Source organism: Conger conger, chromosome 19 (assembly GCF_963514075.1).
Source record: "Conger conger chromosome 19, fConCon1.1, whole genome shotgun sequence".
NCBI classification, from domain to species: Eukaryota; Metazoa; Chordata; class Actinopteri; order Anguilliformes; family Congridae; genus Conger; species Conger conger.
Genome location: NC_083778.1, coordinates 19,148,816 through 19,161,315, shown reverse-complemented (window position 1 = coordinate 19,161,315; position 12,500 = coordinate 19,148,816). Strand labels below are relative to the sequence as shown.

The 12,500-nt window shown below is 46.7% G+C and overlaps 1 long non-coding RNA gene across 1 annotated transcript in view; it reads right to left on the bottom strand.

Moving 5' to 3' along the window:
* The window catches only part of LOC133118791 (uncharacterized), a 111,311-nt gene extending 103,774 nt beyond the window's left edge, over window positions 1-7,537 (bottom strand). The window contains exons 1-2 of the long non-coding RNA XR_009706440.1: window positions 7,283-7,537; window positions 5,614-5,791 (exon numbers count right to left, since the gene is read on the bottom strand). This is a non-coding gene — a long non-coding RNA (uncharacterized LOC133118791). The remainder of the gene's footprint in view (window positions 1-5,613; window positions 5,792-7,282) is intronic.
* Between the last annotated feature and the right edge of the window lie 4,963 nt (window positions 7,538-12,500).

Genomic DNA, 12,500 nt, shown 5'->3' with positions numbered 1-12,500 from the left:
GAGTGTGTGTGTGTGCCAGTCCCACAGTGTGAGTGTGTGTGTGTGTGCCAGTCCCACAGTGTGTGTGCGTGTGCCACGTGTGTGTGTGAGTGTGCGTGTGCGTGTGCGTGTGTGTGTGCGTGTGTGCGTGTGCGTGCGAGTGGGAGTGTGTGTGTGCGTGTGTGCGTGTGTGTGCATTCTGCACTAGCTCCCCTTATCCGTCCTGCTGCCGTGGTTATACTTCCCACAGCCCGTGTGTAAACACCACGGAGAGACGAGCCCGACAGCCAGGGAGCCGGGAAACCGCCTCGGTCTTCATCTCCACGGAAACCGGCATCCAAATACGCTCTCCGCTCACTGGGGGTGGGGGGGGGGGGGGGATTCCGCAATTTGGGAATCTCTGAGCTTCGGGAAAGTGCGCAATTCACCGCTCACATCCAGTAAATGTGTGCGTGTGGACATTGTGAGTGGAGTATTCTACAGATAGTCTTCGGTCTGCAAGGACGATGGTCCCGATGTGGCTTCTGCAGTGGTGATTACCATGGAAACAAACACTCTCCAGGCCCGGAGATGCGCCATTCATCCCATAATAAGCGGCGGTGCGAGGTCAGCGCGGAGGCATCTGCTCCCAGCGCCTGGCTTTGTGCCGGGGCCCAGTGCCGTTCACACGGGCCGGGCCTGCAGGGAGCCCGGAGGGACCCAGACACGAGAGAGCAATAACACAGGCTCAACCTGTACAGGAGAACACACACACACTGTGTGTCTCCTCCTGGCCTGCGGAACATTCCTCTCCTTGCGTAGCGCTCACTCTCGGAGTGGAGTCTTCATTAAACCGCTTTATGGCCCGAGCGTTTGGTCTGCTGCCCAGAAACGCTGCAGAGTCTCTGGGAGCCTGACTCACCGGCGCTCCCTTCCAGGAGAAGATGGAGCCCGTTTGAGCTGCACCGGGACTCCGAGCCACCAGGGACACACTCACACATACACACAGACTCACACTCTCACACTCTCACACTCTCACACTCTCACACTCTCACACTCTCACACTCTCACACTCTCACACTCTCACACTCTCACACTCTCACACTCTCTCACACTCTCTCACACACACACACACACACACACTCGCACACACACGCACACACACGCACGCAAACACACTCTCACACTCTCACACACTCTCACACACTCTCACACAACTCTCACACACTCTCACACAACTCTCACACACTCTCAATCTCACACACACTCTCTCTCACACACACTCTCTCACACACACTCTCTCACACACACTCTCTCACACACACTCTCTCACACACACTCTCTCACACACACTCTCACACACACACACACACACACTCACTCACTCTCTCACACACACACTCTCACACACACACACACACTCACTCACTCTCTCACACACACACTCTCACACACACACACACACTCACTCACTCACTCACTCACTCACTCACTCACTCACACACACACACACACACACGTGCACACACGCGCACACACCTCTGCACAGTTGGTAGAATCCAGCACTGCTGTCTCAGAGCCACCAAGAACACAGCCATCGACAAAATGTACTTCTTACTTTTTTGGTGGGAAATCTACTATTGATCACTCCAAGCCAGCCAGCTAACAACATGGAAAGGAAGACATCACGAGCCTGAGGCCGTGAACAACACCGCCCGTTCCACTTCCACAGCCGAGATACCGACAAACCGCTGAACTGGGATCAGTTTCATTAGATAACTGTGGCGGTGTCCGCGCGCGGCTGTGGCTAATGCGTTAGCGTTTTTCCCCGGGCCTCAGGCTGAATTAACAGCAGTCCTAAGAGGCCCAAGGATGCCTTTCAGCACATGAGTAATGCATTATTCATGGCGTTTCATTATTTAGCGCGCTGCAAATTGGCGATGGCTCTGGTGGTGAAGACAGCATTCCGATGAACAGAGACCCCCAGAGATTCCCTCTGTTCCCCAGCGGAGACTCTTCTCCCTCCCCTCCCTGAGTTTTTACATTCAGCCATAACACAACCGTCTGTCCCAGTTCCGGGCCCCAATTCACGTACGCCACAGTTTAACCCTTTAGGGTTGAGGTGTGAGGTCACAAACGTGTGATTAGAATGTTCTGAAGTGAACAATCCGATGTTCCGATTCTAATTGAGCGTATTAGAATTCCAATGCCGATGCAACAATCACTGAAAGTTCTAGAACACTGATAGGGAATAGCAATAAGGGGGGGGAAAAGGAAAGTACTCTTCAAAGGGATAAACTACTTTTTTTTTTTTTTTTAAGCATCTCTACGGGGTGGAAAAAACACTCGGGGCTCCGAGCAGAGAAAAGATGAAGATGATGAGTTCCTCAGGCAGAGAGAACGCATACGGGGAAGACTACACTGGCTCATCTGCCATTTTACAGCAAGCAGCCGACACAACCCTTGCTGATAAAGTGTTGCAAGTCCAGTCAACACGTTGCCCAGCACAAAATGATTTGGGTGTAGTAAAAATGGAGTGGAGTTCCCTCGAGGATTCGAACCCGCAGCCACGTCACGGTGACACGCTGATTCCCCCCGACTGACTGTGCCACATCGCTGTCCCAAGGCGCAGGAAGGCGGAGCGGTGGGCGGAACGTTCCGGATCCACGCCACCGCGGCGCGGGACTAAGCTCTTCCCAATCTCGGGCGTCAAATCCGGTTACAGCGCCTCAGCCCACATTGCAAAGGGTCTGAAATAAATCTACGAGCACTACTGAGATACTCCTTCACCTGAGGGCTCCGATCACAGCCACACACAGACATGTGCTACAGATGTGCACATAATTCCCCAGCTGTAGCCATAGCAACCCAGGCTTAACCCCCCCCCACAGCGCGGATCCCTTCAGAAAGCCCGTAACAGTCATGACAGCTTCTGCCTCAACCCTCGTCTTCCTCAGCGTTTAGAGACTCCTGAGGAACGCGCTCCCACACGAGATTAAACGCAGCGCGAATTAGACCTGTCAGGGGCGGGCACTCACCAGGTCTTCTGCCTTATGTGAAAATAAGAGCCCCCAAGACATATCTGCACAAATTAAGTATTAATTACGCTGTGTACACATGAATATTTTAACACTTACTACGCCGTATGCAGATTTTTTATTTTCCTCACAGATGATACAGTGCATAAATAAAGTATTGTTTTGGGTATAATGTCGAGAAGTTGACAGAATACATAATTGATCACAGAGTCAGGGATCATTCTTTAACTTCCCCTTTCATCTGCTCCTCAGGGAAACTGCTGATGAAAATATGTTTATGAATTACAGTGATGATTTAAGGTCAGTGTTTGTTTCTTTTAATCAGCAGTTGTTTTCCGCTTACACCTGCATGCATGGCAGGGAAGAAGCAAAGAGCAGATCACACACACACTCACACACACACACAGTCTCACACACTCTCTCACACACTCTCTCTCTCATAGAGGATGCCACAACCCAAGAATAGAAAATAAAAATAAATAAATATTTTCTGTATACTCGTATTTACCATTTATATCATTTTCTAATCCTAATGCAATTTCACTGTCGGTTGCCAAGACTACAGCACATCCGATGGTTTACATTCTGTATGTGGTCATTTATTTCACACTTTTTCTTTTTTTTTTTTGCGATCAACTTTTACAATTATTTTTCAATACAGGCAATAACTTCCCCAACCCCTTCCCCCCCAACCCCCCTACCCCCCTACCCCCAACAGCAACACCCCAAACTGCCGCCCACCCACCACGCTACAAGCCACGGAACACAGAAACACACAAACCGAACACCCAAAATCAAAAACCTGACAGCAGCAGCTGCTGAATGCCAGGCATCTAATCGTGGACGGCCAAAGCCGAGCGCTCAATGTTTCCTGAACCCACCGGAGCGGTGAGACCTCCATGTTCAGGTCCCCAGGCTGCAAGCCCCCGTGACCTGGGACTGACGGGCAGGACCGCAGGCCTCCAGTCACTGCACTGGGAGACTTGGGAAGCTCTGTGACCCAAGCCACAGCCCACAGGCACTAAGAGTACCCCCCCAGCATCTCAGCGCAGGGAGCAATTCAATTACACTCGGCTAGCGGCCGCCGCTAACGTGGCGCGCAGGTGGCGTGAGGGAGCAGCTCGGAACGAGCCCATCTCAGCTGGGAACAGAGATTACTCACTGGGTACGGCAAACAGCCACTCGCAGTACGAGACTGGGCTTAATTACTCCCAGTGTTTACACGAATAACTGTATCGGCAGAGATGCGACTTCTTCTAAAGCGAACCGTTCTGTCTGTCAAAGCCAGTCCAAAAATGAATGCAGTTGGAAAGGGAAATCATTAGAGCTATATACATATAGATATATATATATGGTTTACTTACTAAACATCATTATTGTTCTAACTCGATTATAAGAGATGACAGGAGTCATAATCTCTCTCTATGTGTTCCGAAGGAATATGGAAAAGTTTTTTAGTTTTTTTTTCAAGCATTACTGTACATTATTCTTCAGTACCTTGAGCTGCCCAAACCCTGTTCCTGGAGATGTACCATCCTGAGAGTTCACACTCCAGCCATGACAAAGCACACCTCATTCAACAGCAAGAGATTTATATGTAGCTGAGCAGATAAATTCGAGAATCAGGCATCACCAAATTAAGGGTGAAAACAAAACCTACAGGGCAGGAACAGGGACAGGGTTGGACACACTGCACTCATAAAGCCCGCAGTTATCCCTGCTGGAATCCTGACACCAAGCCAGCGATCAATAGGTCAGAAGGAATGTCATTAAACGGCATTAAAATGTCACATCTCAGAAAGCGTACAGGAAAAGGACAACCTTGAAAGGCGTAACATTGTGATTGACCATGAAACCTTTTCACGCCTCCCGATCCAGGAATTTACTGATCTTCATTGATCCACGAGGGCCCGCTTAACAGACACAGATTAATTTTAGTCAGACACTAAGTAGAGTATGTCTGTGGGCGGATGGACGCATGCGCCAATCAAGTGGGCGTGAAATGGCATGTAAAAGAAAACTGGTGTATCAATCCTCATTGTGTGTTGTGACCTTGTAAATCATCGGGTGTGTGTTTGTGTGTCCATGGACATTTTGGTGTGTGCCCTTATCTGTTTTCACCTTGTAAATCATTGTATGTGTGTGTGGTGTGAGTGTATGGTGTGTGCGTGTGTGTGTGTGTGTGTGTGTGTGTCAGAGTGTGAGTGTGAGTGTGAGTATGTATGTATGTGTGTGTGTGTGTGTGTGTGTGTGTGTGTGTGTGTGTGTGTGTTGTGTGTGCATGGTGTGTATGTGTCAGAGTGTGAGTGTGAGTATGTATGTATGTATGTGTGTGTGTGTGTGTGTGTGTGTGTTGTGTATGTGTTGTGTATGTGTCAGCGTGTGTAAGTGTGTGTGTATGTGTCAGAGTGTGAGTGTGAGTGTGAGTGTGATATGTATGTATGTATGCATGTATGTTTGCATGCGTGTGTGTGTGTGTGTAAGTGCAGAGAAGTCCTTGAATATATTTGTGCTCCAGCGTACATCCCCCATCCCATCCGCTCCCTCTAAGCTGGCTGCAGAGCGCTATCTGGGTTATTTCTGCTCCAGGAGAGCCAGGCTCTCGGGCAGCACAGACCTGTCTCAGCGATGGGGCAGGAGAGGGTGGAGAGGCAGGAACAGCTGCCTGGAGACGGGCCTGAGCCGCTCCACACCCGCCCGGAGGCACGGGCCTCCCTCCAGGGCACAGCGCTGGGCTGGGCTGGGCTGAGCTGAGCTGGGCTGGGCTTGGCCGGGCTGGGCTCCCTCCTCCCGGCCTGGGACAGGGACGCAAAATAGCAGCTGTGTTCATTATTCACCCGGCTGGAAGATCCGGGGTCTTCGCCTAGATTTCACGCGGGAGCCTCCTCTCCCCGCGTCTCTCAGGGGTCTCCATGACGATGGAGCGCATCGGCGTTCCACCTCCGAGAGACGGACTGGCCGCAACGCGACGGGTAAATTAAAAATGGACTCCGTGAATTAAATCTGCGAATCAATCACCTCCCCGGTGGAGACGGTGATTTCCAGCCTGGCTGAGGTTACATTGTACCACCTGCGTTAATTACGCGAGCTCTCCTGTGGTCCCATTTCCCGCGTGGTCGGAGAACTACTAAATGCATTCGGTTAACATGATTTATACGCTTGCTCACTTTCCACTGTTTGTTTAAAATGCTAGGGACGCACCATAAAAACATTATCTGAGGCCACCATATTTCATAATTGCCAATACCACAGAGCTAAATGTCATGTAGTGTGAAATGTGGTGGCATAAAACATACAAACATGACTTTATATGGTTGAAATGATGGTACTAAGTGCACTATGCATTCATGAAATCACTCTGCAGTCCACAACATAACAGTATTATAAAAGGACATAAATCACATTACCATGCATTCATAACGCTCTGCCCAACTGAATTGGAATGCTTTTGTGACGCTCATACATTATTTATGAAAATAGTTCATCGTTACCTTTTATTTATATGGGTGTTTACTGACCGACGAATTGATGTTCAAATGTTGTACCCGTTAAATGTCGGGTGAAGTAATTCTTAAACAAAATCAGATGTAAAGATAATAAAAACGCATATGAAAAACAGCCACATGCACACATCCATGTATACGGTCTATTTACATCAACACTTTAAAGGTTGGAAATAAATATTATGATCCAAAACGAGGACAGGGTTCACATTTATTATTATTTTCTTTAACAGGTGCTCATTATCACTCTGGCAAATTGACTAGGATATTATTGAACTGTCTGTCAAAGTATGTCTGTCAAACAGTAAATAGCGTAGCACCTCAAACCTAATGTCACAACCAATACTTCCTGTATTTTGTATTTTGCGTTTAACACTTATGGGCGCATAAGGGATTCCCTCCATCCTTCGATTTTACAAAATCGATTTTAAATATCCAGCGATAAATACATGAATTTGAAGATGACATAACATTGTTTCACAAGTGGGCGGCGATCTCGAAGCCCTACATCCTGTATTAGCGCACACCTGTTCCCAATTGGCCAACCATTAACACTTTTAAACGTTGAGACACCACTATGGGTGCAGTAGTGTGACACAAATACTCGTTTGAATGCACAATACATTTAGTCTTTTTATTCGATAAAGTTTGCAGATTCGGCTATTTGGATATGTATGACAACGATATCGCCAGAACAGCCTATCGGCGTGACAGTCATTTAAATCGTGAAAAACTATCCTCGTGAACGGCTTTTAGGTTTTAGAAATTCAAAATGAAGCTTACCTGAAAACCGTTTGTAGGTAAATACAGCTGGAGACCTTCGGTGGTATCTTCAAGTTGTCCTAAACTACCGTGAATCGTCTTTGTACAGTCTTTGAGTATTACTTAAACTCAGACACTTATGTTTTACACTTTTTTTGTCGAGCGTTACAACAAAAAGTAAACTATTTTTTTCCCTAAATTGTTCCCTACTCTATCCTTTTTTCCCTAGATTGTTTCTCGCGACGCGAAATTACCGGTGTAGCTTTGATTGACAGGGAGGTGGGCCATCCTCCTCATTACCTGTACCTGAACACCTGTGTAGGCAAAGTGGCCGTCCAGTAGTCGTAAAGGTAGAACCTTTTGTTTTTACCGACAAATTGAAGCAATTTCACATTTTTTGTTCACATTAGTCCAGTCAGGACATACATTGTCATTGTAAACGCATCAAAATTACATAAATATATTATTTAGTGTAGTAATGGATCCCGTCCGTATCAATAGAGCAAAATGGCGCCGGCTTGTTTGCGTGCCCCTGTCTGTGCGTTTCCTCATCTGGATGGAGCCGTCACAGAACAGAAGCAAACGTTTACATTTTTCATTTTTCAAACATTCACAAACAAATCAAACATTCTTCCAAAGTTTATGTGCTTGTGTGTTTGATAATGCGAGCAACATAAACACACACACACACACACACACACACACAAGGAATGCACCCAAAGATACAGTGAGCTGAGATGAGAAAGAATTATTACATTGAGGATGACGTCAACGATGCAATTGCTAATTATTTTTCTCTTTGTACAGTAATGTAATAGTGTTTGTCTTGAGCAGCTTACAAGCAATGTGTGGATCAATAGTAACGTCGTTTAAGTACACTTAGACACACACTTAGAATTAAACTCACAATCAATCAAGGAATAATTGTATGTTTGTTTTCTTTTCAATCCCATGTATGACATTTTTTTGTACTTGGAGCCATGCCTGATCAATACATTGGTATGTGACCAGCGAATCAAAGGTGTCATTTTTCTCCTTGTCAGCTGGCTAATTTATAAGAGACACAATGTCATTGTCTGTTGTGTGGAATGTCACCTGGCATGGCCATCCAATTTGTTTCACAACTGGTCAGACACCATTAAAATGTAATTAACCTTGAAAGTGAGCCATCACTCTTGAAAAATATCTGGAATGAAAAAAAAACAAAACAAGTATTTTTGGGCCACCATCTTCAACCAGCTAGTGTGGTTAGCTTGCCTGAGGTGGTTATTGGTCAACCAGCTGCCAGCTGTTTCAAAACATAGCTTGAGCTGGTCTGATCTGGTCAATCAGCTAAATCATGTCGAGCTGGGAGCTGGTCTGAACTGGTCAACCAGCGACCAGCTGCTTCAAAACATAGCCTGAGCTGTTCCTTTCAGCAGGGCAATGTTCTAATACAAAAACATTCCTCACTAAGTACCGTCTTCCAGTTCTCTACATTTTCCCAAATCATGGGGGACCGGTGTCTGAGGCACAGGCAGTGCGCAGAAATGGGCAGACCATGTACCAGTGTCTCAGCGGCGTCGAGCTCGGCGGTGCTGCAGCGATGTGGGGCACATCTCGCTGCCGTGGTTTGAACGCAACCCCGTGCCCCAGTTTACAGTATTTTCATGTTGCGCAGGAAGCCGATGAAGCTAACGGTAAAGAAACGAACCGCAGCCTGCAGCCGGTTCCCTGAGGCGAGCGTGGTGAAGTCAGAACGCCGGAGTGCGTTTTGATGGTCGGAAAAGAAAGAGGCCGAAGAAGATCCGACATGCCGCTTATAAGTGAAAAAGAAAGAGAGGCTACTTAAAAAAGGCCCAATTAATAAGTGACAAAGACCTTATTTTCAGCGCAGTCTATACTCCAAAAAAAGAAGAGGTCACACAGTTAATCAAACTTATCCCTCTGCCGATCTGTGCACGCTTCAAAGGAGATGACAATCCTGCTTCCAGCACAACGCCGCGGTCCGCAGACGTCACCACCGGACTCTGTTGTGCCTCACCCTGAAACTACCTGTGGGAGGATTCCCAGAGTTCCCACGGCTCCCCTCATCCGTGTGGCGTCCCTGTGTTCTGGCTGCACCGCCATCCCGATCGAGGATGTGTGTGTGTGTGTGTGTGTGTGTGTGTGTGTGAGTGTGTGTGTGTGTGTGTGTGTGTGGGTGTGTGTGTGTGAGTGTGTGTGTCTGTCAGTCTGAGTGTGTGTGTGTGTGTGTGTGTGTGTGTGAGTGAGTGAGTGAGTGAGTGAGTGAGTGAGTGAGTGAGTGAGTGAGTGTGTGTGTGTGTGTGTGTGTGTGTGTGTGTGTGTGAGTGTGTGTGTGTGTGTGTGTGTGTGTGATAGTGAGTGTGTATGTGTGTGTGTGATAGTGTGTGTGAGTGTGTGTTTGTATGTGAGTGTGTGTGTCTGTGTGTGTGTCAGTCTGAGTGTGTGTGTGTGTGTGTGTGTGATAGTGTGTGTGTGTGTGTGTGTGTGATAGTGTGAGTGTGTGTGTGTGTGTGCGCGCGTGTACCTATGGTTAGCGACACAGCACAGCAACACTATCCCTGCGGCCGTTACTGTGCACACACCTGAAAGAGAGGACTGCTCTTAAGCCTGATTCCACGCGACAAAGTATTTCAATATTCATACCAAGAGACCCCCCTCTCTTCCATACCACTCTGCCTGAGGAAAACAGCATTTCTCTATCATTTTTATAATTCTCCCAGGCCTGGTTGCAGGGGGATCGGGTGAGGAGTGCTGTGTTGGAGGGGGGGGGGTGTGCTGATATCTTCTCTGTAAAATCCTCTCCTCCATGACCAGCTGTTTACTTGTCTCTGACTTGGGGACTGTTTCCATGGTGATGGGAGTGAAGATAGCTGCTCCAGCGGTGGTATGGCGGTGTGTTCCTGTGGGAGACACACACACACACACACACACACACACTCACACTATCACACACACACACACACTCACACTCACACTCACTATCACACACACACACACACACACACACACACACTCACTCTCACACTCACACACACACACACACACTATCACACACTATCACACACATTCACACACATTCACACACATTCACACACACACACTCAGACTATCACACACACTATCACACACACACACACTCAGACTATCACACACACACACACACACACACTCACACTATCACACACACTATCACACACACTCACTCACTCACTCACTCACTCACTCACTCACTCACTCACTCACTCACTCACTCACTCACTCACTCACTCACTCACTCACTCACTCACTCACTCACTCAATGTAATCTAAAGACACAAACATCACGAGTGCACTGTCGTTCTTCACCGCCATCGTCGTTTAACACACTGAGCAGGTCTCCTGGCAGGTCGCAGGGCTCAGTGACACAAAATCTGCTTTGCATTTTAAAGCCCTTAATCTGTGTAGGAAGTATAATGGTTTGTTTTGTATGTCAGTGTGTGTGTGTGTGTGTGTGTGAGTGAGAGTGAGAGAGAGAGAGAGAGAGAGAGAGAGAGAGAGAAAATAATCTATTTTGCCTTTCTGTGTGTACAACCTCACGAAAGCCTACAGTAGAAATAGAAAATGCCTTAATGCCAAATCATTAGATATTCCTTGCAAAAACACAATATCTACTTGTAGCTTGCCCCAAGATATGTTTAAGAAAACAAAACAACCTCTTTTTTTTTTAATGATAAATATTTTTATGTGAATGTCTCACATCGTATGTACTTTTATTCTACACATATTTTGAATGTGAAATATTCTTACATTTTGATCCTATGAATTGATATCTGGCTGTGCATGCACCCACACAAAAAGGCTCCACGATACACACTCGAACCTCCCCACGTCAGTTAAACATCGAGAACCGAAAAACTAACAAACGAGAAAAATCCAAATGAAACAAAAAACCAAACGGAAAAGTCCCGGACCCTAGTTTTTTCGACAGTGGTGGACCGACTGCACAGAGAGGCACAGCATCTTAGATCACGATGACTTTGTTAACAGACACGTAGCCAGGTCACGACCTCAACAGCAGACACAGTAATACAGGATATTGATTCAGATAAAATTCTCTTTACATTTTTTTTCTTTTAATACGGAAAATACAGGTAAATAATTTCCTCTGGAATGCTCTTCAGGGAGGTGCCCTTGGTATGTTTTTTTTTTTTTTTGAAGAACTAGGTGAGAAAACACAGAAAGCTACATCCCCCGGTTAGTTCTTCGCCCACACCATGGAGGGGAGTATTGGGGGGAGGAAGGGGGGTTAAGTGTCAGTAGTCCAGGACGCACAAGCAGTGTGCAAATGACTCCAACGTGGAGTTACTAATCTCTCAGTAGCTGATATGAAAAAAAACTTTTTGATTCTTTTACAGGAGCGAGAGAAACCTCCATCTATTTTTCTTTTTCTTTTTTTTTTTCTCTCTCCCCAAGGACAAAGTGAGCACTTTTTCACACCACGTCACTCACTCACTCACGTAGAACTAAAATCACAGTGCAAACTGGTACACGCGTTGCATCGTTATTGCAAGTTGATTTTGATTCTTGTGTTTGTTCACCGAAGACGGACACAAAATGGAGGGGTTTTTAAAAACAAAAACAAAAACGAAATAAACCCCCAGTGTGCAGCTGCGGTGTTTCCAAACCTGCAAAATGGCAGCCTCTGGACATCTTCCCTATGAATCCCCCCCCAACTACAACGAGGCTATGTCGTCAGCAGGTATGTGAAAAGGTAATAAGTGCTCGTCACGTGACACATGACGTCATGTGACCCACGACACATGACATCACCCTGAGACAGAACTACGTCACACACACTGAAGTGAAATCGGTCAGAATTCAATCTCGCCGCAACGCTACCCGGCCCTAACCTCGAGTGGAGACCTAAAGCCAGCATTTTTGCTCCGTCTCAATCACAACGGTTTTTTTTTTTTCTCCATTATTACGATTTGCCGTAATTTATCATCAGCGATTCCCAAAAGTACAACATCGCAATAAACACGAAATGAGAAAGACTTACTGTATTCCACAGTGATCGGAGACAGCGCAGCGAGACTGAATTTCACACGCGACCGATGTTTACCTTCGTTAGATTTCACGCAACTCTGAGTTACAAATAAAGCAGAAGGAAATGCTACAGTATATCGTTTCATTTCAGTTCGTATATATTTCGTTTGTTAGCTTCATTGACCGGTCCATTCTGAAAGAACAGAGA